The sequence below is a fragment of the Ranitomeya variabilis genome, chromosome 5 (genome assembly GCF_051348905.1).
Source record: "Ranitomeya variabilis isolate aRanVar5 chromosome 5, aRanVar5.hap1, whole genome shotgun sequence".
Lineage (NCBI taxonomy): Eukaryota > Metazoa > Chordata > Amphibia > Anura > Dendrobatidae > Ranitomeya > Ranitomeya variabilis.
In genome coordinates, this window is record NC_135236.1 from 518,879,070 (window position 1) to 518,902,577 (window position 23,508).

At 47.5% G+C, this 23,508-nt stretch overlaps 1 long non-coding RNA gene across 1 annotated transcript in view; it reads left to right on the forward strand.

Moving 5' to 3' along the window:
• LOC143773796 (uncharacterized) overlaps positions 1-23,508 on the forward strand; it is a 144,596-nt gene that overhangs the window by 63,545 nt on the left and 57,543 nt on the right. The window lies entirely within an intron of this gene.

The following is a 23,508-nucleotide window of genomic DNA, read 5'->3' on the forward strand; positions in this document are numbered from 1 at the left end:
GGGTGTTGCAGGGGAAGATACAGTAGGGTCTCTGTCAGGGGTGGGATCCTGACAGAGGCTTGGCAACGAGAACGAACGTAACGGGACCGTGCCTGCTCCGGGTAGCGGCGGTGCCCAAGAAAGGATTAGAAGAGAGATAGATTGTGCTGAGTGAGAAACGGGATCACGCAAAGGAGAAATACCAGTAGGAGTCGTGCTGTAAGACCGAAGCAACATCCTACTGAGGCGCACTACCGGTGGCCGGAACGCCGAGGGAGTAGAATAACATTCAGCTTCAAGCAATACTCCAAACAGCGGCAGGGCAGTCAGTCTCAGGCGGGCTGCCTAACTCAAATCACCTATGAAGTCTTGGGAGGCAATTGCGGGAGAGGGGCGTCTCTAGGGTCCCAGAAGAACTCCAGGCCTACCCGTCAAACGGGTGCCGTTCCTACCCAAACCTCAGGGAGGGACGGAGGATTAGCAGAACATCATCTAATCGAGTTGTGAGGGAACATCAGAAACAGACACAACAGTTGTGGGGTACTTTCCGTAAGCACAGCAGGGAAGGACTACAACACATAGCGCTAGGGGGAAGGCACAGATTTCCTCCTGTGAAGAGAACTCTGGAAGTGCCATTGGACCGGCCGGACTTGCGCAGCCTGGTGAGCCGTATTCTGGATTGAGGACTCAGAGATCTTCAGTAAAGAGGTAAAGAGACTGCAACCTGGTGTCCTTGTTATTTATCGCGACCTGCACCCCACAACTGCACCGTTACAACACCACTTTTTGCACCGGACGTCCCCCACTGGCAGACAGGGCCACGGACCGGGTCTAGCCACCGTGACAACCCCAGGACTGAGACCCAGAGGCCCGGCTCCGGGTACCCCTCGGCCCTGCGGCGGTGTGGGGGCGCTCCAAACCCAACCCGTTACTAGCATGGTGTACCTAATAAAGTGGCCGGTGAGTGTATATTTGGACAGAGACAACATTTTTCTCATTTTGGTTATAGACATTACCACAATGAATTTTAAACAAAACAATTCAGATGCAGTTGAAGGTCAGACTTTCAGCTTTCATTTGAGGGTATCCATATTAAAATTGGATGAAGAGTTTAGGAGTTTCAGCTCCTTAACCTGTGCCACCCTGTTTTTTAAAGAGACCAAAAGTAATTGGACAATTGACTCCAAGGCTATTTCATGGACAGGTGTGGGCAATCCCTTCATTATGTCATTCTCAACTAAGCAGATAAAAGGCCTGGAGTTGATTTGAGGTGTGGTGCTTGCATTTGGAAGGTTTTCCTATGAAGTAAAAATGCGGTCAAAAGTGCTCTCCATGAAGGTGAAACAAGCCATTCTTAAGCTGTGAAAACAGAGAAAAAACCCATCCGAGAAATTGCTACAATATTAGGAGTGGCAAAATGTACAGTTTGGTACATCCTGAGAAGGAAAGAAAGCACTGGTGATCTCATCAATGCAAAAAGACCTGGGCGCCCACGGAAGACAACAGTGGTGGGTGATCGCAGAATAATCTCCATGGTGAAGAGAAACCCCTTCACAACAGCCAACCAAGTGACCAACACTCTCCCGGAGGTCGGCGTATCAATATCCAAATCTATCATAAAGAGAAGACTGCATGAAAGTAAATACAGAGGGTTCACTGCACGGTGCAAGCCACTCATAAGTGTCAAGAATAAAAAGGCTAGACTGGACTTTGCTAAAAAAACATCTAAAAAAGCCAGCACAGTTCAGGAAGAACATTCTTTGGACAGATGAAACCAAGATCAACCTCTACCAGAATGATGGAAAGAGAAAAGTATGGCGAAGGCTTGGTACAGCTCATGATCCAAAGCATACCACATCATCTGTAAAACACGGCGGAGGCAGTGTGATGGCTTGGGCATGCATGGCTGCCAGTGGCACTGGGTCACTAGTGTTTATTGATGATGTGACACAGGACAGAAGCAGCCGAATGAATTCTGAGGTATTCAGAGCCATACTGTGTGCTCAGATCCAGCCAAATGCAGCAAAACTGATTGGTCGTCGTTTCATACTACAGATGGACAATGACCCAAAACATGAAGCCAAAGCAACCCAGGAGTCTATTAAAGCAAAGAAGTGGAATATTCTTGAATGGCCAAGTCAGTCAACTGATCTCAACCCAATTGAGCATGCATTTCACTTGTTAAAGACTAAACTTCAGACAGAAAGGCCCACAAACAAACAGCAACTGAAAACCACCGCAGTGAAGGCCTGGCAGAGCATCAAAAAGGAGGAAACACAGCGTCTGGTGATGTCCATGAGTTCAAGACTTCAGGCAGTCATTGCCAACAAAGGGTTTTCAACCAAGTACTAGAAATGAACATTTTATTTAAAATTATTGAATCTGTCCAATTACTTTTGGTCCCTTTGAAAACAGGGTGGCACGCACATGTTAAGGAGCTGAAACTCCTAAACCCTCCATCCAATTTTAATGTGGATACCCTCAAATGAAAGCTGAAAGTCTGAACTTCAACTGCATCTGAATTGTTTTGTTTAAAATTCATTGTGGTAACGTCTATAACCAAAATGAGAAAAATGTTGTCTCTGTCCAAATATATATGGACCTAACTGTATTTTATAGGGACCCTAGAGACGCCCCTCTCCCACAATTTGCCTCCGTTGTCTGCTTAGGTGAAAAGTTGAGACAGCCAACCTAAAGTCAACTGCCCTGCCGTGATTGAAGTAAAGCGTAGAGCCAGTACTCCCTCGGTGTTCCGGCCACCGGCTACACGCCTCAGAAGGATGTTGCCACGATCTTAGGGCACGACTCCTCCCGGTATTATCTCCTTTGTTGCTGTAATCTCGTTGCTCACTTCTCCACAATATACTTCGCTTCTTGTCCTTTCTTAAGATACCGCCGCAATGAAGTGCAGGCGCGGCTCCGTAACGATCTGTCTCTTGCTAGGCCTCTGTCAGGATCCCACCCCTGACAGGGACCCCCCTGAATCTTTCCCCGCAACACCCTCTCTCACTGGATGTTGCCTGGGCAAAACCCAGTCAGCTTTTTTTTCTAACTTCCTATCCAACCCCCAGTTTTACCAGAGTGTGAGGAGTGGCCTAATACATAGAACCTTTTGCTCCCCCTGGTGGCCGGAGTGTGAAGTGTAATGTGCGACTGTGATACCTAGTCAGGTGAACTCCTTTAGTACAATCAGACGTACCATCACTCCCCTTAGCGGCAGAGCGACAATACTGCACGACCAGGACTCTGGGGCGCTGCACTCCTCCCCCCCCCCCCCCCCGTTAAATCCAGTACTCCCAGACTGGGAAAAGAAGAACAACAATACATGTTAGCAAAAGACATACAAAATTTTGAAATGCTGTAAACAATTAAATATAACAGTGCTTCCCTTTATGGGAGGTGAGGACACTTGAACGTTACAAACAGAAACATATTTACATTGTGCTTAAGATTTTAAATAACACTTATAATTAACTGACTATAAATAACTATCACTACCCAGCCGGGCATTCTATCGACTAAGTACAATTTCTGAACAATAATTTAACTTCTCCTTTAAGAGAAAGGCAGGTACCCACTAAAGGCATATTATAAAACTTTACAGTATTAATTAACTTTTCTTTATTTCTCTTTTCCAAGTGCAAAATCTATGAACCATCTCTCTATGGCTCCCCGGAGGACTCACTAACCCCTACGGGTTCACTTTATTGAAACTCAGCTTTCAACTTCCTTCGTCCTCAATTCCTAAGATTCATCATTAAACAATTCTCATCACTATCTAGCTAACTACATATTATTTCTATGCAACACATTATCACTGTTCAACTTTCTTAAGGCAACATTATAGTTTAAACTAAGTGCAACAATTAGACATTCCCTTTAAGAGGGAAACCAAGTCTCTTCTGAGGTAGTGCAAACTCTCAAGTTGCAAGTCTGTTTAAAGCAAGAACTTCTGCGCTGTAATCAGGAACAGTCTCTTCAAAAAGCTCTTTCTTTTGTAAAACCAGTAGGGGGCACCTTTAAGAAGGTGCAAACTATATACAGTAACAATTTATGAATCATTCACCGTCCATGATTCGGCAGTCTTTTAGAACAATGATGAACTTGTGCAAAAAAAACATAAAACAATAGGGATCCCGGGTCAACAAAGGGATCCCTTTAAGAACTAACCCTAAACGGGTGTAGCAGCAAAACAGCAGGAAAACAAACAGTTAACTACTTACAGTTTTCGGTTCTCCGAGGTTTAGCTGGACGGCTTCCAAGGCTGCACCTGGCACTTAACCCTTCTTGGCCTGGGAAGGGTGAGGTCCAGGGTTACACACAGTGCTGGATAAACGCCGTTAATCCGTCTTTCATGTACGGTTAAGTCATGCGCAGCGATGGAGGTCTGCGTAGCTTGAGTATGGGCATTTGCTGCAGCAGAGGTAGCGGCTGCTGCAAGATCAGTCACTGGAACGGAGTCAGCAGCTGTGGCACTAGCAGTCGCTGGAGTGGTGTCGGTCATCAGGGCAGGGTCGTTCTTCATACCTGCTTCAGATGCGGTCCCACCGGTGCCGGTCTGCTTGGTCTCCGCTGGGGTCTGGAACGCTGGTTGAGGGGCCTTGTGCTGCGACGTTGTCATCTCTGTTTGCAGCATCTCGCTTTCTGGCAGGGCCTTGCTTTCTGGCTTCGGAGCGCTGGAACTTCTTTCCTGCTCCGGACCAGATGAGGCTGCCGACAGGCGTCTGGTGAGGCTCCCAATGAAGGTCTTCTTCCACCCGGCCTCAGTGCTCAGCTGCGTCCGCAGGAGTTGGTCGCTGAGCTCTTCCACGCTGGCCTGCAGGAAATCAGCATCAGCGGAGGAGGCCTGGTTACGGTGCCCCTCCGGGTAGCTGGGGAGTCCTCTGCTCCGACCTCACGCTCCGGCTCCGGGTGGCTGGCCATGGCGTCCTCCACATGGCTGACTTCTTCTTTTTCCCGCTCTCCTCGCAGCCCTGTAATGGCGGTGGTTTTGGCAGGAATTTTTGGCGGCAAATAGCAATACACAGTCTTTGCAATAAATCACGATTCAAGCACAATTCAGTCACAGTTCCAAGGCACACATGACCTGATCTTCAGGCTTAAGTAGATCCTGTTCGTGACGCCAAGTTTGGAGAGCCCCCAGACGCAGGGCAATGGGGTACTAGGTACCGGGTCCCTCTGTCTTGGTTCTGGGGATGTCACGGTGGCCCGGCCCGGTCCGTGGCCCTGCTAAGGGGCGTCCAATTAAAGGTGTAGGTGGTGGTGGTTTAGGTCGCTGTAAATAACGAGGACACAAAGTTGCAGTCTCTTTAACTTTTACTGTAGACTTCGGCATCTACAATCCAGAGCACTGCTAACAGGGCTTGCTGAGACCGGCCGGTCCGAAGGCACATCCAGAGTTCCCTTTGCAGGTGGAAATCAGTAGCCTTCCTACTTGCGCCTGTGTGTTGTAGTACCTCCCTGCTGAGCACCACGGGATAGTCCTCACAACTCTTGTATCTGTTTCTGATGTTCTCTCTCTCCGTCCCCCAGTTTGGATAGGATGCACCCGTATGACGAGGGTAGGCCTGGAGCTATTTTATAGGGACCCTAGAGACGCCCCTCTCCCACAATTTGCCTCCGTTGTCTGCTTAGGTGAAAAGGTGAGACAGCCAACCTAAAGTCAACTGCCCTGCCATGATTGAAGTAAAGCGTAGAGCCAGTACTCCCTCGGTGTTCCGGCCACCAGCTACGCGCCACAGAAGGATGTTGCCACGATCTTAGGGCACGACTCCTCCCGGTGTTATCTCCTTTGTTGCTGTGATCTCGTTGCTCACTTCTCCACAATATACTTCGCTTCTTGTCCTTTCTTAAGATACCGCCGCAATGAGGTGCAGGCGCGGCTCCGTAACGATCTGTCTCTTGCTAGGCCTCTGTCAGGATCCCACCCCTGACAGGGACCCCCCTGAATCTTTCCCCGCAACACCCTCTCTCACTGGATGTTGACTGGGCAAAACCCAGTCAGCTTTTTTTTCTAACTTCCTATCCAACCCCCAGTTTTACCAGAGTGTGAGGAGTGGCCTAATACATAGAACCTTTTGCTCCCCCTGGTGGCCGGAGTGTGAAGTGTAATGTGTGACTGTGATACCTGGTCAGATGAACTCCTTTAGTACAATCAGACGTACCATCACTCCCCTTAGCGGCAGAGTGACAATACTGCACGACCAGGACTCTGGGGCGCTGCAAATGCACTGCACACTTTTAGGATTCCCCCTTGCTTGTGGACAGTTATGTCAGCACAAGTATGTGATTTGTATACTTCTGACCACATTCCGACTAGACGTGCCTGGCCTCGCTCAGTTCATTTTCATTGAGTGAGGCCACACATGTCTAGTCGGCATGTGACCGCAAATATGTAAAATTGCCAGCACGAGACAATCCTGACAGCGTACAGTGCGCACTGTGAGAATTCAGAAGTCTACAGTCACATAGAATAACTGCAGACTCATTACCAACCTTGACATCCCCTTTAATGCTCCTAACATATATAAAAACATGAGAATTAGTTAGTATCACAAATAACATTTACATCCAGGTACCTTATAGATGACGTCGTCTCTGGAGTCATTCTCCTTTTCTTCATCTTGTCCAGACCTCATGATGAGTTTTCTCATCCACAGCTCATCTCTGCAGACTTGCATCTTCTCTGCTCTTATGCAGAAAATCTCCACATGATACCCTTAAAGATAACAGTGTCATTATAATGCTCCTGAATAAAAAATTGGCCCTCACTATATTGTCTGCACAAAATATGACCCCCACACTGTCCCTCTTATGGTACATACTCTTCACACTGACCTCTCCTTTCCATACCGGCCCCCTCTTCACATTGTCCTCTCATACTGTGTCACCCCTATAGGGCCAAGTATTTATACTGTACTCTGTCATCTCACTTCCCCTCCTTGGTATACTGTCCCCGCGTGGCTGTGCCCTTACACTGTTGCCCTATGCTACGCATGCACACATCCCATCACCCTCACTCCCCGTACTCTGTCCACATACATTTTTCACATCGCTACTCATACTGTGTCTGCATACATTCGCTCCCCATACTGTCTGCACCCATCACCCTATACTGTTTCCTCATACATGCCCCACTTTCCCCTGTACTGTTTCCTCATACATGCCCCCCATTCCCCTGTACTGTTTCCTCATATATTCTCCCCATTTTTCTGTACTGTTTTCTCGTACGTGCCCCCCATTCCCCATACTATTTCCTGATATATGCCCCCCATTCTGTTTCCTCATGTATGCCCCCCATTTCACCATAATGTTTCCTCACACATGCCCCCCTTTCCCCAGTACTGTTTCCTCATAAATGCCCCCCATTCCCTGTACTGTTTCCTCATACATGCCCCCATCTTCCCCTTTGCTATTCATTTTGTGTCCTCAAATCTCCCCAGCACATTAAATCCCCCATCTCCACTCCAAATCTCCTCCACACATTAAATCCCCCATCCTCACTCCAAATCTACCCCCACACATTAAATCCTCCATCCCCACTTCAAATCTCCCCACACACATTAAACACACCCATCCCAACTCCAGTTCTACCACCACACAATAAAAACCCCCATCCCCACTCCAATTCTCCCCCACACAATAAATCCCCATCCCCACTCAAATTCTCCCCACACACAATAAATCCCCCATCCCCACTCAAATTCTCCCCCACACAATAAATCCCCCATCCCCACTGAAATTCTCCCCCCACACAATAAAACCCTCATCCCCACTCAAATTCTCCCCACACAATAAATCCCCCTATCCCCACTCAACTTCTCCCCCACACCATAAATCCCCCATCCCCACTCAAATTCTCCCCCCACACCCCCACACAATAAATCCCCCATCACCACTAAAATTCTCCTCCCTATGATGCAGTGACCCCTGTTACAGGTAGGGGGCGCAGCATGTTCTACACAGAATATGCAAGGAGGCGTATTGAGGCCATGGGAATGCATGGCAGTTGAAGGCATGATTGTAAATGGCCTGTATGTGTCGCAGAGGGAGTCTGCACTATAAGCCTAAAGTAATGTTGTTGTGGGACCTGTAGTTCCACATGTTTGTTTACTTTAGAGAGAGGCTTATAGGGTTAGTTGAAGAGCTGGGCGGGTTTGACTAACCACACACACCTCCCACCTATGGGAGTGGTTACAAGTATATAATGTGACCATGGTGGTCACATGGTTGGAGAATGTATGGACCTAATTGGTCTGTGTGTCAGGTCCTGGAAGGCCTGTGTTGGGAGGTCCTGGGAGTAGGATCTGATGCCTGAGGAGCACATGGGGAAGCCTTGGACCTGGAGACCTGTGTGTTGGACGGTCCGAGGTGGGGAAGGACGTCCTGAAGAGCGCACAGAGAGGCTGTGTGTGCAGAGACTGTGATGGCACTGCATTGGGGAAGCTATCATCCATCTGAGGATCTGGACTGTCAGGAGTGCACTAGTCACAGGGATGGTGATCCCAGTTCGGCAGCTTCCCAGGAGAGAATACTGACAGGAGTCAGCGTGTGGAGCAGGAGCTCCTGGAAGGTAACCCAGAGCATCGGGAACTGTGCCGTTTCCCATGGTAACTGGACAGGGTAAGGTCCAGCATGTTTAGCGACTGCAACCTAATGTCATGTGTTGGTGCCTGTTGCGGTCACCCACGATAACTGGACAAAGAGGTCCGGTGTGTTTAGTGACTGCGTTTCAAAGCCGTATACTATGAAGTGCTAAGGACAATGTGAGGTCTGTGATATGTAACATAGCCTACAGTGGTTTATGCTGAGCATACACTCACCGGCCACTTTATTTGGTACACCATGCTAGTAACGGGTTGGATCCCTTTTGCCTTCAGAACTGCCTCAATTCTTCGTGGCATAGATTCAACAAGGTGCTGGAAGCATTCCTCAGAGATTTTGGTCCATATTGACATGATGGCATCACACAGTTGCCGCAGATTTGTCGGCTGCACATCCCAAAGATGCTCCATACAAGGCAGGATGGATCCATGCTTTCATGTTGTTTACGCCAAATTCTGACCCTACCATCCGAATGTCGCAGCAGAAATCGAGACTCATCAGACCAAGCAACGTTTTTCCAATCTTCTACTGTCCAATTTCGATGAGCTTGTGCAAATTGTAGCCTCAGTTTCCTGTTCTTAGCTGAAAGGAGTGGTACCCGGTGTGGTCTTCTGCTGCTGTAGCCCATCTGCCTCAAAGTTCGACGCACTGTGCGTTCAGAGATGCTCTTAGGCCTACCTTGGTTGTAACGGGTGGTGATTTGAGTCACTGTTGCCTTTCTATCAGCTCGAACCAGTCTGCCCATTCTCCTCTGACCTCTGGCATCAACAAGGCATTTCCGCCCACAGAACTGCCGCTCACTGGATTTTTTTTCTTTTTCGGGCCATTCTCTGTAAACCCTAGAGATGGTTGTGCGTGAAAATCCCAGTAGATCAGCAGTTTCTGAAATACTCAGACCAGCCCTTCTGGCACCAACAACCATGCCACGTTCAAAGGCACTCAAATCACCTTTCTTCCCCATACTGATGCTCGGTTTGAACTGCAGGAGATTGTCTTGACCATGTCTACATGCCTAAATGCACTGAGTTGCCGCCATGTGATTGGCTGATTAGAAATTAAGTGTTAACAAGAAGTTGGACAGGTGTACCTAATAAAGTGGCCAGTGAGTGTATAATAAACCACATGGACTGTTTATGTGAAAAACTGTGCCCATCTACATTTATCCTGTTGCCAAGCGAGTATTCTCCAACCCGCTAGTGATCACGGCATCACACCACACACAATAAATCTCCCCATCTCCACTCAAATTCTCCCCCACACAATAAATCCCCCTATCCCCACTCACATTAAATCTCTCCCCCCCTCCAGCACCTTCGGTGTCTTCAGCTCCACTGGAGCACTTACCACCGATCTGCGTCTCTGGCTCTGCAGCGCCGGCGAGTGACATCAGTAGCGTGATCACATGACATGATCACACTGCTGACGTCACTCTGACCCGGCGGTCAGAGCCTCAATTGTACTTGATTCGGTAAGATGCGAGTACAATTGATCCCTGGGAGCCGGGTGCGCTGCAGCTTCTCTGTGCCGACTCCCAGTCTGGGGGGCGGTACTATGCAGCCGCTAGGGGAGACACTGCGGCCGCCGCATTAGGCGGCCAGACTGCGCCCCCCCCCCCCCGCCAGCTGCGCCCGGGGCACATGCCCCGGCTGCCCCCCCCCAGATGCGCTTCAGATAGGGAGAGACTGATTGCAGTTATTTATTCCAAAGGGTGTGCAACCAAATATAAAGGGTGACAACAATTTTGCCTGGTCCATTTTTAGGGTTTTGTGGGAAATGATGTCCAACTTGCCTTTTTTTCATTTTTTTGTGTTGTTCCAATACACACAAAAGAAATAAACCTGTGTATAACAAAACATGTAATTGCAATAATCTTCTGGGAAAAATAGTTCATTTTCTAGAACAATTTCAAGGGTGCCAACACTTTTGGCCATGACTGTATTCATGATTTTTTTGCGATAAATAGTATACATATTTCAATGTACTACTGCTAGTGATCAATTAATATACACTGGAAAGCTATGGTGTATGCAATAATATGAAATGTGAAGAGTCATACAATGTTTTCAACCAAGGCAGTAAGTTTTCAATGTCTCATTGAAAGGGTAAAATGTGGTGTACTCACAGAGATTATAGAGATTATGTCTGTGTCATCCGCTTTACAAGCTGTTACTTGTGCAGCCATATTTATTGAACTCTGTCAGAGGTAACAATTTGAGAGATTTGTGATGAAAAACTGAATGTTCAAAATGTAAAAAAAAAAAATAGTTGTATGGTCCTTATTCTGCCCCTCTTAGAAGTCACTCACCATAACAGAAAGGACTAAGTTGGCCCTTTAGAGGTATTTTGCCATAGTCACCCTAGTTTTCACACAGCATGTATTAGAGCGCCTTCCATTTTAAGTGGTTTTTCAGCTACATTTATCTTGTGTGTATATACTAATTCTGGTCATTGTATGACTTCCATCCAGAATTTATCACCAGTTAATCCCAGAGACCCTATCTCTAATTTTCCGCTCTTTGTGAGATATCGGGTCGAGACTAGCTGCTATGATGGTTGCCATACACAGTACACAGAGACATCAGAGATTCCTGCTCCCTTATCTCTTTCTTACACATGTTCAGAAGCAGGAGCATTGAAGACATTACATATCAGAACCAGGTGGTGTAGCTGTGAATCCACACTGTGGTGAGATAGAACACTTACTAGAAAACAGCATATCCTCTATCTGACTCACTCTGTACCTCCCTCCTACTCTCCTTTCTCTTTCCTATAGACTTTAAAATGCATCTACAAACTCATACCACTCTAAGCTTGCAGTCAACTTTGGTTGGAATCGGGGTGTACGCTTCCCGGCTTCAGAGGTAAACACTGCGCAGGTCCGGAAGTTTAGAAGACAGCTCCCAGTCACGCACAATGAGCGCCACTGAAGCCGGGAGCATACACCTGGCTTCAGAGGCGCAGTGACACTGCCGGAATGAGCTACGCTCATGCGCGAGATTTGCACGAGCGGCGATGACGCCATTTATGCAAATTATGCTATCGCGCCCACATTGGTTTGATAACATGGAAAGAGGGCTGACTAGTCTGAGGCAACTAACGCCCCATCGACTAGTCAAAGCCCTCATTAGCATAGCATTATAAAAACATTTTTGATACCTCATTTGCACAGAAAAACGTTACACAAGGATGGTTAGGCAGGGAATTTACCCATAAATAAGTGAATGCTGCCGGGTTGGAGGGCATGACAGATTCCCTTTAAAGAATATTTTAATGTAATAATAGATAGAAATCCACTGATCTGTCTGTTGGGAGAGTTTTAAAAAGAGTTAGTTGATCTAGAGAAGAAACTGAGAAGGGACCTATATACTGTAGTATACCGCTACTAAACAAATCATAGTAAAATAATTTCAGAATTGAAGAATACAGATACTTAAAGGGGTTTTGTGTAACTATTTTAATTTTTTTAACATGAGGCTATAAACGGACAGATGCTTGCTATCTACTTTTTCGCTCAGAGTGATCACAGACCCCTCCTGCCTGCGATTTTGCTGCTTCACATCAACAGAGCAGCTTTTCCTCTTTTGGGCTACTCTGTCAATAAAGCGTGACTGCTGACATTATGCTGATTGACAGTGACCACAGACTAGTGGCAGGTACAACAGCCAGATATTTAACAGCTACGGTCTTGTAAGTTATTACGCCCATAAGAAAAAAATATATTTTCCTGAATAACCCTGTTAAATATGCAATATGAAATATGGGATTCTGTAAATGCAGCTCTGCAACAAAAACAGAGTAAGAGATAGACCAAGTCACTATATAAACTACAGTCTTAAAAGCAATTTGTCATCAGGTTTTTGCTATCTAATTTTTGAGTAGCATGATGTACATACCGAGACACGGATTCCAGCAATGTGTCGCTTACTGGGCTGCCTAACGTAGTTTTGATAAAATCACTATTTTATCAGCAGGAGATTATCACTAATCATTAAAGGGAACCTGTCACCCCCAAAATCAAAGGTGAGCTAAACCCACCAGCATCAGGGGCTTATCTACAGCATTCTGTAATGCTAAAGATAAGCCCCCGATGTAGCCTGAAAGATGAGAAAAAGAGGTTAGATTATACTCACCCAGGGGCGTTCCCGCTGCGGTTCGGGTCCGATGGGCGTCGCAGTCCGGGTCGGCCCTTCCAATCTTCTTACGATGACGTCCTCTTCTTGTCTTCACGCTGCGGCTCCGGCGCAGGTGTACTTTGTTTGCCCTGTTGAGGGCAGCGTAAAGTACTGCAGTGTGCAGGTGCCGGGCCTCTCTGACCTTTCCCGGCGCCTGCGCACTGCAGTACTTTGCCCTCAACAGGGCAGACAAAGTACGCCTGCGCCGGAGCCGCAGTGTGAAGTCAAGAAGAGGACGTCATGGTAAGAAGATGGGAGGCCCCGGACCAGACCGCGACGCCCATCGGACCGGACCGCAACGGGAACGCCCCTGGGTGAGTATAATCTAACCTCTTTTTCTCATTTCTTTCAGGATACATCGGGGGCTTATCTACAGCACTACAGAATGATGTAGATAAGCCCCTGATGCCGGTGGGCTTAGCTTACCTTCGATTTTGGGGGTGACAGGTTCCCTTTAATTTAGTGAAAACATGTACAATTGTTGGAGATAGGTTGAACTTGATGGACCTAGGTCTTTTTTCAACCTATGTAACTATGTATCTACAGGGGTTGGACAAAATAATGGAAACACCTAACGTTTTGGCATCATAATTTTCAAACATATTATATACATCCCAACCATGACATATAGTGATATTTTGTAGTTGATTATTTGTGTTATGTGATATGTGTATGTAAATTAACTGTTTGTTTTGCATAATTGTAAGAACATTGATGAGAACCTGATACCAATGGCAGACCTCTCGGATTTTCAAAGAGGCCAAATTGTTGGTGCTCGTATGGAAGGCGCTAGTGTAACAAAGTGCCTGAATGCTTGGCGTGTCAAGAGGTACTGTCTCCAAAGTAATGACTGCGTTTGAAAAAGAAGAAATAACGTCCGCAGCAAAGTACAGGTCCCGCCGAAAGTCAAAGTTGACTGAGAGAGACCGTTGGACTCTAAAGCGAATTGTGAGAGAGGATCGCAAGACCACGACTCTGAAAATCACTGCTGAGCTCAATGAACACCTACAGAACCCAGTTTCCACGAAAACCGTTCGTCGGGAGCTGCACAAATCTGGATTCCACGGAAGAGCTGCAATTAGAAAACCGCTGCTCTCAATGACAAATGTTTCCAAGCATTTAGAGTGGTGTAGAAACCTCCAGAATTGGTCCCTCGAGCAGTGGAAATGAATCATAGTTTACCCTATTTCCGACCTCGGGCCGAGTGTACGCTTGGAGACAGCCGAAAGAAGCATTCCATCCAGGCTGCCTACCGTAAAACATGGTGGAAGTTCTGTGATGATCTGGGGTGCTATTTCGTGGACATCCGCCGGGCCAATGATATCCCTTTATGGAAGAATTAACAGTCGAGATTATTTAGGTATTTTGGGCGACCAAGTGCATCCAATGGTTCAAGCACTGTTCCTGGAGGGGAACGCCATCTTTCAGGATGATAATGCACCAATTCATACAGCTAGAATCGTTAAAGCATGGCATGAGGAACATTCTAATGAAGGTGAGCATCTCATCTGGCCCCCACAATCCCCAGACCTCAACATTATTGAGCATTTTTGGTCGATTTTAGAGATTCAAGTTAGACGTCGATTTCCACCACCATCGTCACTCAAAGAACTGGAGGGTGTTTTAACTGCAGAATGGGCTAAAATTCCTTTTGAAACAATTCACACCTTGTATGCAATACCTCGGAGAATTGAGGCTGTATTCGCCGCAAAAGGTGGACCTACACCAGATTAAACTAACTTTTGTTGATGTTTCCAGGTGTTTCTGGAGCGCCCCCACACCGCCGCAGGGCCGAGGGGTACCCCGAGCCGGGCCTCTGGGATCTCAGTCCTGGGGTTGTCACAGTGGCTAGACCCGGTCCGTGGCCCTGTCTGTCAGTGGGGGACGTCCGGTGCAATAAGTGGTGTTGTAACGGTGCAGTTGTGGGGTGCAGGTCTCGGTAAATAATGAGGACACCGGGTTGCAGTCTCTTTACCTCTTTACTGAAGATCTCTGGGTCCTCAATCCAGAATACGGCTCACCAGGCTGCGCAAGTCCGGCCGGTCCAATGACACTTCCAGAGTTCTCTTCACAGGAGGAAATCTGTGCCTTCCCCCTAGCGCTATGTGTTGTAGTCCTTCCCTGCTGTGCTTACGGAAAGTACCCCACAACTGTTGTGTCTGTTTCTGATGTTCCCTCACAACTCGACTAGATGATGTTCTGCTAATCCTCCGTCCCTCCCTGAGGTTCGGGTAGGAACGGCACCCGTTTGACGGGTAGGCCTGGAGTTCTTCCGGGACCCTAGAGACGCCCCTCTCCCACAATTGCCTCCCAAGACTTCATAGGTGATTTGAGTTAGACAGCCCGCCTGAGACTGACTGTCCTGCCGCTGTTTGGAGTATTGCTTGAAGCTGAATGTTGTTCTACTCCCTCGGCGTTCCGGCCACCGGTATTGCGCCTCAGTAGGATGTTGCTTCGGTCTTACAGCACGACTCCTACTGGTATTTCTCCTTTGCGTGATCCCGTTTCTCACTCAGCACAATCTATCTCTCTTCTAATCCTTTCATGGGCACCGCCGCTACCCGGAGCAGGCACGGTCCCGTTACGTTCGTTCTCGTTGCCAAGCCTCTGTCAGGATCCCACCCCCGACAGAGACCCTACTGTATCTTCCCCTACAACACCCTCTGCCACAAGGTGTTGCCTGGTTCCAACCCAGTCAGCTTTCTGATCTAACTTCCTGCCTGACCCCCAGTTTACCCACTATGGTGGGGAGTGGCCTAATGAATAGCACCCTTAGCTCCCCCCGGAGGCCCGGCTGTGAAATGTATTGGTGTCTGTGATACCTGATCAGATGAACTCCTTCAGTGCCATCAGACGCACCATAGCTCCCCATAGTGGCGGAGCCACAGTACTGCAACGACCAGGACTCTGGGGCGCTGCACTCCCCCCTGGTTAAACACAGTACTCCGGGACTGGGAAGAAAACAACAATACAAGTTTAGCAAAAAGACATACAGTTTGGTTGAGTGCAATAACAATAAGTATACTTGAACAAGCTTCCCTTTATGGGAGGTGAGGACACTTGAACGTTACAAAACATGGTTAAATATCATAGCAACATACTATAATTAACTTTCCTTACCCAACCGGGTATTCTACTAAGTGCAAAAATTGTTGAACAATAATTTAACTTTGTCTTTAAGGACATACACTCTTAGTCCACTAAAGACCTTCCTATAATCACATTATAAGGTATTTTAACTTTTTCATTCCCCTTCTTTAAATCTGCAGGACCGCCTGTCCTATCGGCACCAGACCTACTGCCTCTCCTTTCTGTTACAGGACCGCCCCGTTCAGCCAGGGCCTACTGCCTTTTCAACTACTATACACAGTATAGAACATAACATTACTTTCAGTTTAAGAGCACTGAGCCATCTCTACATGACTCCTATGAGGACTCAGGGTTTACCTTCTATCCTAACTATCTATCAACATTATCAAGCATTTTCTTCTGAACATTAAGCCTTCTCATTATCTTTCTTTCTATCATGCATGCTGGACTCCACGTCTATCCCTACGGGTCCACTGCATCCTTCTTCTACCTTTCACCTTTTTACTTCTCAGAGCACATCATCAGTATTTCTTCACATTTAACTAATTAAACACATATAACTTTCTCGTACAACATTATCATCACTTTTCTCTCATCAACATTATTGCTACTTGTCTTAAGCAATATTTCTATCGAAATGCGGCAAATGAACATCCCCTTTAAGAGAGGACCAAGTCTCTGTGAGGTAGCGTATTTTCTCAAGCTACCAGTCCATACTCAGCAAAGGTTCCAGTGCGGTATCTTCGCAAAGAGTCCTTCTTTAAGTAAAACCAGTAGGGAGCGCCTTTAATAAGGTGCAAACTATATACAAAAAGTTCGTATCATGCACTGTTCATGATTTCACAGTTTTTGAATAACATAGAAAAAATAGAAAATAACCAAAAACAATAGGGATCCATAAGGAATTAACCCTGAACGGGTTTAGCAGCAACAGTAAACAAACAGTTAAAAGAAGAACTATTTACACTTTCTTAAAGCATTCATGCTTACTCATTCGGCGCAGCAGGTGGTTTCCTTCCGGGCCTCACCAGGAAGTGGCTCTGGTCCCAGCAACGACAAGATCCCCCGCCGTGATGTTCTTCTCACCGAGGATCCTGCTCGCCCCCACGGCACAAGGTGGGTCCGGGTTCTCTGCTGCTCTGCCGGGTCGGGTTCTTTGGCCTTTTCGGCAGGAGGTTCATCATCAGCTGTTTCAGCGGCGGCCTGGAGCGCAACGCATCGCTGGACGCCCCGTGCCATCCAGCCAGCTTCGCCTGTTGCTCTCCTCCACCGGGTGTAAGTCACGGCATCACCGGGCTCCAGGTCGCGAGCAAACCTTCCTCCGCAGTGCTCGACCTCCTTCCGGTCCACGTGGACTTGTAGCGGCTCCCCGATCTCCTGGATAACCCCTCTTCCATATCGGGGGTTGAAGGAGACCACTACACCCCAGTGGGACGAGGGGACCTCCGCGACGGTGGTTAAATCGATCTGGGCCGCCGGTTGCGGTCGGTTCCGCCATGCAGCCATCAAGCGCCGCAGGTGCTCGGCCTCTGGCATAATCTTCAGGCCTTGTGTTTGCAGCGCACCTTCAGCCGCGGCCGGGTCAGAAGGAGCAGGGGACACCGGAGTTAGACGGACCTCCGTGGGTTGGCCCAGCCGAGCGAGCACGCGGGCCTCGGCCTCCACGCGGCGCGCTAGCTGGCGGGCCTCGGCTGCAGCTACACACTCCGCCGACGGCGGCAAGGGGGATCGGCCCATCGGTAGCTCCGTAAGGGTCAGCTCCCGCAACGCTGGCGCATCTGGGGCTGTGTCGGGTGGTGCAGCCTCAGGCTGGATCGGGGCAGTCCCACGCGGTGCTCTCGGGGTCGCCATCTTTTCTCCTCCTTCGGTGTCCTCTTCCCGCGGTCTCTTTCGTGGGCGGCCCCGTCTCCATGGTCTCCACCCTCCAAACAGGATCAGGAGGCGGACCTCGGCCGTTGACGGACACGTCCTCAGGACCAGGAAATGTTTAGACTGGGCGGCCATTGCCCTTCGCGCTCTCTAGCTTGTCTACGCCCACTCCACGCCCCTCTTCTTCTCCTGCGCCTCTCCTCAGCGCTGCAATGGCGGCGGTTTTGGCGGCAAGTGGCGCAGCACACAGTCTTTGCAATAAAGTACAGTCCAAGCACAGTAAATCACAGTTCCAAGGCACACATGACCTGATTCTTCAGGCTTAAGTAGATCCTGTTCGTGACGCCAGATTGGAGCGCCCCCACACCGCCGCAGGGCCGAGGGGTACCCGGAGCCGGGCCTCTGGGATCTCAGTCCTGGGGTTGTCACGGTGGCTAGACCCGGTCCGTGGCCCTGTCTGTCAGTGGGGGACGTCCGGTGCAATAAGTGGTGTTGTAACGGTGCAGTTGTGGGGTGCAGGTCGCGGTAAATAATGAGGACACCGGGTTGCAGTCTCTTTACCTCTTTACTGAAGATCTCTGGGTCCTCAATCCAGAATACGGCTCACCAGGCTGCGCAAGTCCGGCCGGTCCAATGACACTTCCAGAGTTCTCTTCACAGGAGGAAATCTGTGCCTTCCCCCTAGCGCTATGTGTTGTAGTCCTTCCCTGCTGTGCTTACGGAAAGTACCCCACAACTGTTGTGTCTGTTTCTGATGTTCCCTCACAACTCGACTAGATGATGTTCTGCTAATCCTCCGTCCCTCCCTGAGGTTCGGGTAGGAACGGCACCCGTTTGACGGGTAGGCCTGGAGTTCTTCCGGGACCCTAGAGACGCCCCTCTCCCACAATTGCCTCCCAAGACTTCATAGGTGATTTGAGTTAGACAGCCCGCCTGAGACTGACTGTCCTGCCGCTGTTTGGAGTATTGCTTGAAGCTGAATGTTGTTCTACTCCCTCGGCGTTCCGGCCACCGGTATTGCACCTCAGTAGGATGTTGCTTCGGTCTTACAGCACGACTCCTACTGGTATTTCTCCTTTGCGTGATCCCGTTTCTCACTCAGCACAATCTATCTCTCTTCTAATCCTTTCTTGGGCACCGCCGCTACCCGGAGCAGGCACGGTCCCGTTACGTTCGTTCTCGTTGCCAAGCCTCTGTCAGGATCCCACCCCCGACAGAGACCCTACTGTATCTTCCCCTACAACACCCTCTGCCACAAGGTGTTGCCTGGTTCCAACCCAGTCAGCTTTCTGATCTAACTTCCTGCCTGACCCCCAGTTTACCCACTATGGTGGGGAGTGGCCTAATGAATAGCACCCTTAGCTCCCCCCGGAGGCCCGGCTGTGAAATGTATTGGTGTCTGTGATACCTGATCAGATGAACTCCTTCAGTGCCATCGGACGCACCATAGCTCCCCATAGTGGCGGAGCCACAGTACTGCAACGACCAGGACTCTGGGGCGCTGCATTTCCATTATTTTGTCCAACCGCTGTATGTAACTAGAGGACTAGTAAACCTGCTGCCATGTAGTCCTCCATATTCAGGGGCTCTGTATAACCCCGCCCCATCACTGATTTGCAGCTTTCTGCTTATGCACAGTGTACACAGAAAATTTCCAATTAGTGGTGTGTGTGGGGGGGTTATACAGAGCTCAGCAATCAGAAAACTAGTACATCTGCAACAGATAAAACTGCGGATTTTATCAAAACTGCAGCAAGCAGCCAAGTAAGTTATACATCACTGGAAGCAGGGTCTTTAACCCTACACCATGATGCTCTCACATAGGGTAGCAAACAACTGATGACAGATTCCCATTAAAGCTACCATATTCATTGGATTAAATCTGTTTTTTCCAGGAACTGGGTGACCAGCAACCATGCATGGTGGTCTCCCTACTCTCCCAAGACAGATGATGATGGAAAGAAAAGGATAGGATACTTTGAATTCAAATGTCTTATCCTCTTGTTCTCCATGGGGATAAGCAACAGACAGAGGAAAGCTTAATTTTGTGTTGAGAAAGTTATGCAAATATACTAGCAGCACTGTATCTCTGCAGCACTGGGGTCCTGGGTTCAACCTCCCCCCAAAGACAACATCTGCAAGTAGTTTGTATGTTCTGCCCGTGTTTGCGTGGGTTTCTTCTGGGTTCTCGGGTTTCCTCCCACACTCCAAAGACATACTGATAGGTAATCTAGATTGTGAGCCCCAATGGAGACAGTGCTGATGTCTGTGGAATATGACTGCATCATATAAACAGGCATAATAATCTAGTACCATCAGCATTTACATAGGCACCTCAATATTATGGCTGTAATTGAGTCTGATATTCAGCTGTATAGGAGGAGTCATGTTTACTCCATATAGTAGAGTCCCACCTAGCTTTCTCAATCTATACACAACTATAAAAAATATCGTTCAGGACACTCCCTGAGGGATCATGCCCAAAATAATTGAACTGGGAGAGAAGCTTTAACTGGATTTTCCCCTGAGAAACAGATAAATTTCAGCACTTGGGCAGTGTCTTCAATTAAACCCATAATTATCTGTCATCAAACCTGCTAGTTAAGTCCTCTACCCTTGATGAGAACTACCCTGTCATTTCCCAACCGTATGACACCCAGACTAATAAACACCTCCTTATAGCTGCTCTTTCTGTCACCTCAGGTGGACATACTGCAGATTGATCTCATCTTGAGTAAGTCCAGTTGATTTGATTTAGGGGGTTGTGGCAAATAGGGTTGGCTCCTATTTACTCCCCCTCCCCAAGTCCCAGGCAATATCCAATTTCAACAAATTGCCTGACTACTTATCAGACTTCACAGCCACATTTGTTCAGCTGGATTGATTACCACACATAATAACCATTTGTTTATGCCTGTGTCTGCCTCCTTACGTAGAGTATAGCAATGAGAAGCCGTACAGATGGCACCTGTCTGTGAGAACTGCCTTTATTTGCTCAGCGTGGGCTTTTCTTGGCTCGCCTTTCATGGCAACATCTAGCAATGGCACAAATAACAAATTCTTAATTATTGTAAATGAATGTCGCTAGGATTTCATCTCCAGAGCTGGCCTTGAAACAGGAGATGCATACTTACTGCCAGAGTGGCTACCTGTCAGCGACACCCAGAAGCGAGACACAAGGAGGATAAACTGTGCTGTCATAGTACATAAAACAAGAAGCTTAGGGGATTACATATAAGAGCAAAATAATTACGTTTTTAGATGTAATTCATCATTCTGCTTTATGTGCTTATATCTCCGTGGGAAGAAATGTAAAACTTGGACGTTAGTAGCAGCGGAATGCTATTGGTGGTAAAAGACTAATGCTTCAACTTTTTGTCTTTGTAAATGATTGCAAATAATTTGTAAACGCTTTTTTTTAATAATAACATATATTCTGTTTAGGAACTTTTTATTATCACATTTTTGATAGAAATTAAAATTGAAATATTTATTTAAAAATGCTTAACAGCAGGACGTGTGAAAAAATTTTAAAAAATCACCAATACCACCTGCTAAACCTCTGGTAACTCAAGTGCCGAAGTTCTGGTGGTCCTAGACTTGGTTTACTTTGCTGCATTGATGACGGATTTGCATGTAGCTGCCGCAGCCAATCACTGCTTTCAGTGGTCTTGTGCTTTCCGCCCAAGCATCACCACTAATGCCAGTGATTACCAATGTAAAGTGACCACAGGCGGTAGCCATAACCAAGCTGCTGCTCCATATCGCCCTGGCACTTCATTGGAAAATTGTGTCCTATTCCCAATGTGCTATCATGTGTAGGGTGGATTACTCTCACTTGTAGGCCGCAAACCTTCGCCATCTCCGGACCTCCATTTTCAGGAGCCGCTGCACACAGATCAAAGGAAACTCGTTTCATTTCAACACGTACAAGTTTACTGAACAGTTCAAGTTCATCAGACTGCAAGACGCAGTATTGGGCACCACGCTTCCTGTTGCTTGTTTCCTTAACCCAGCACGCCTTCAGCATTGCTATCCATTCCTTCCGGACTATCCCCACGTTCACTGGTTTTCTCAGCCCTTTAGATTTCCTGTCCAGATCCTTTGTTTTCCCTTCTCAAGGTTCCACATCCATTGTCCCCTGTATGCCAGAGGATAAGGCACTCTCCATAGTGCCAATACCGAGCCCTGAGCTCCCAATGTTGCAGGAATGTCCACGAGGGATTCTAGTAAGTCCTCCCACTGCCAAGAGCGATAGATAATTGCTGGTGCTAGAAGACCACTACACTTGAACTTGACCTCTTTTACTGTACTTTCCTATCTGACTATCAGGAAGTGATCCACTTTTACTAGGGATTGCCCCTCCCACTGTGGGCTAGTCCCAAACTTTAGCTATATCTTATCCTATGTCTTAGCTAACTACAGTTAATGTCTCATAACATTATGTACTAAGCCTAGTGTTCCTATCTTGTGTCGTAGATCCTAAGCTACATCTCTGCCATATGGTCTACACTACTATATCACAGTCTATTTACAATATACACTAAAGCCGCATTATCAAGTTCACATTTCACATAGAACATTATATGTGTAAAAAGCATGACATTATATACATGACTCAATTGGTGTCTTCAGGGGTAGCAATGCAACAGTACAGTCCACCACTCTTACACCTGCAGCAATAAAATAAATGTACTACATTTAACAACAATAGAGCTGGTGGATAGTTTGAAATTCAAATTCATCAGCTTCGCTGAATTTTCCTATCTCTATGTGATGTGGAAGGTTGGCTCACTTAGCTGATCCCTGAGATAGACACAGGAACACGTTTGGTTAAAGTCTGTGGGTGGTTTACTGCTTCATAAACCATAAAACCCTAACTAATAACAGAAAACAGACTTTCTGGCTCAAATGAAATACAAAAAAAGGCCATATAAAGTCCTTCAAAGTATGACTCCCGACTTCTGGGACAACACATGCAGCATCTCTCACTGGAGCTTCAGTCTGGAGGCTTCCTTTTCTCTGACTGGACATTTAACTTCCTCCAGCCACACTCTGGAGGTGGAGATATGGTGGGTAGGCATCCCGCCCATCTCTAACTTACCCACCATGAATGCCGGTCTCATATAGCTACTGGATTGCTCTCAGCACATATCATGCTGAAGGAAAATGTATGGCTTTCACATCACACAGAATAACAACCTTTGCAACACATATCTCCCCTCAAGTACGGTGCCAGAGACCCTGTCACATTCCCCCCCTCTGACCAAAGCTAGGGGCTTTGGCACCTTCAGACACCAAACAAGGAATTCATGAGAAGGCATCTGCGTTCCCTTGTAACTTCAGAGGTCTGTCTTCTACGAGGAACCTGAAATTTTAGAGGCCTAAGAACCAACTAGTCACTCGGGCATTCTTACCCTTTTTCTCCCTTAACCATCTCAGAGGGGCACAAGTTTGAATGTCTGGCCTAATAGATAATACTTCAGTGTATCCACAGCCCATTTTATGCCTAGACAGTCACTTCTTCTCGATGATGGCATAGTTCTTGTCGCATGATGAGAGCTTCCGGGTCAAATACAGGATAGGATGTTCTTCTACATTTATTTCTTGAGACAGCACAGCTCCCAAGCCAACTTCTGATGCATCCATCTGGACCACGTACTTTTTGCTGAAGTCTTCTTGGAAAGCAGTTGCTGCCGCTTTTGAGTCGCCTTAATTTTGTCTATTTGCGACTGAATTTCGCCCCTCCCGACAACACAGCCTAAGTACTTGGCCTCTTCCTTCCCTATGGCAC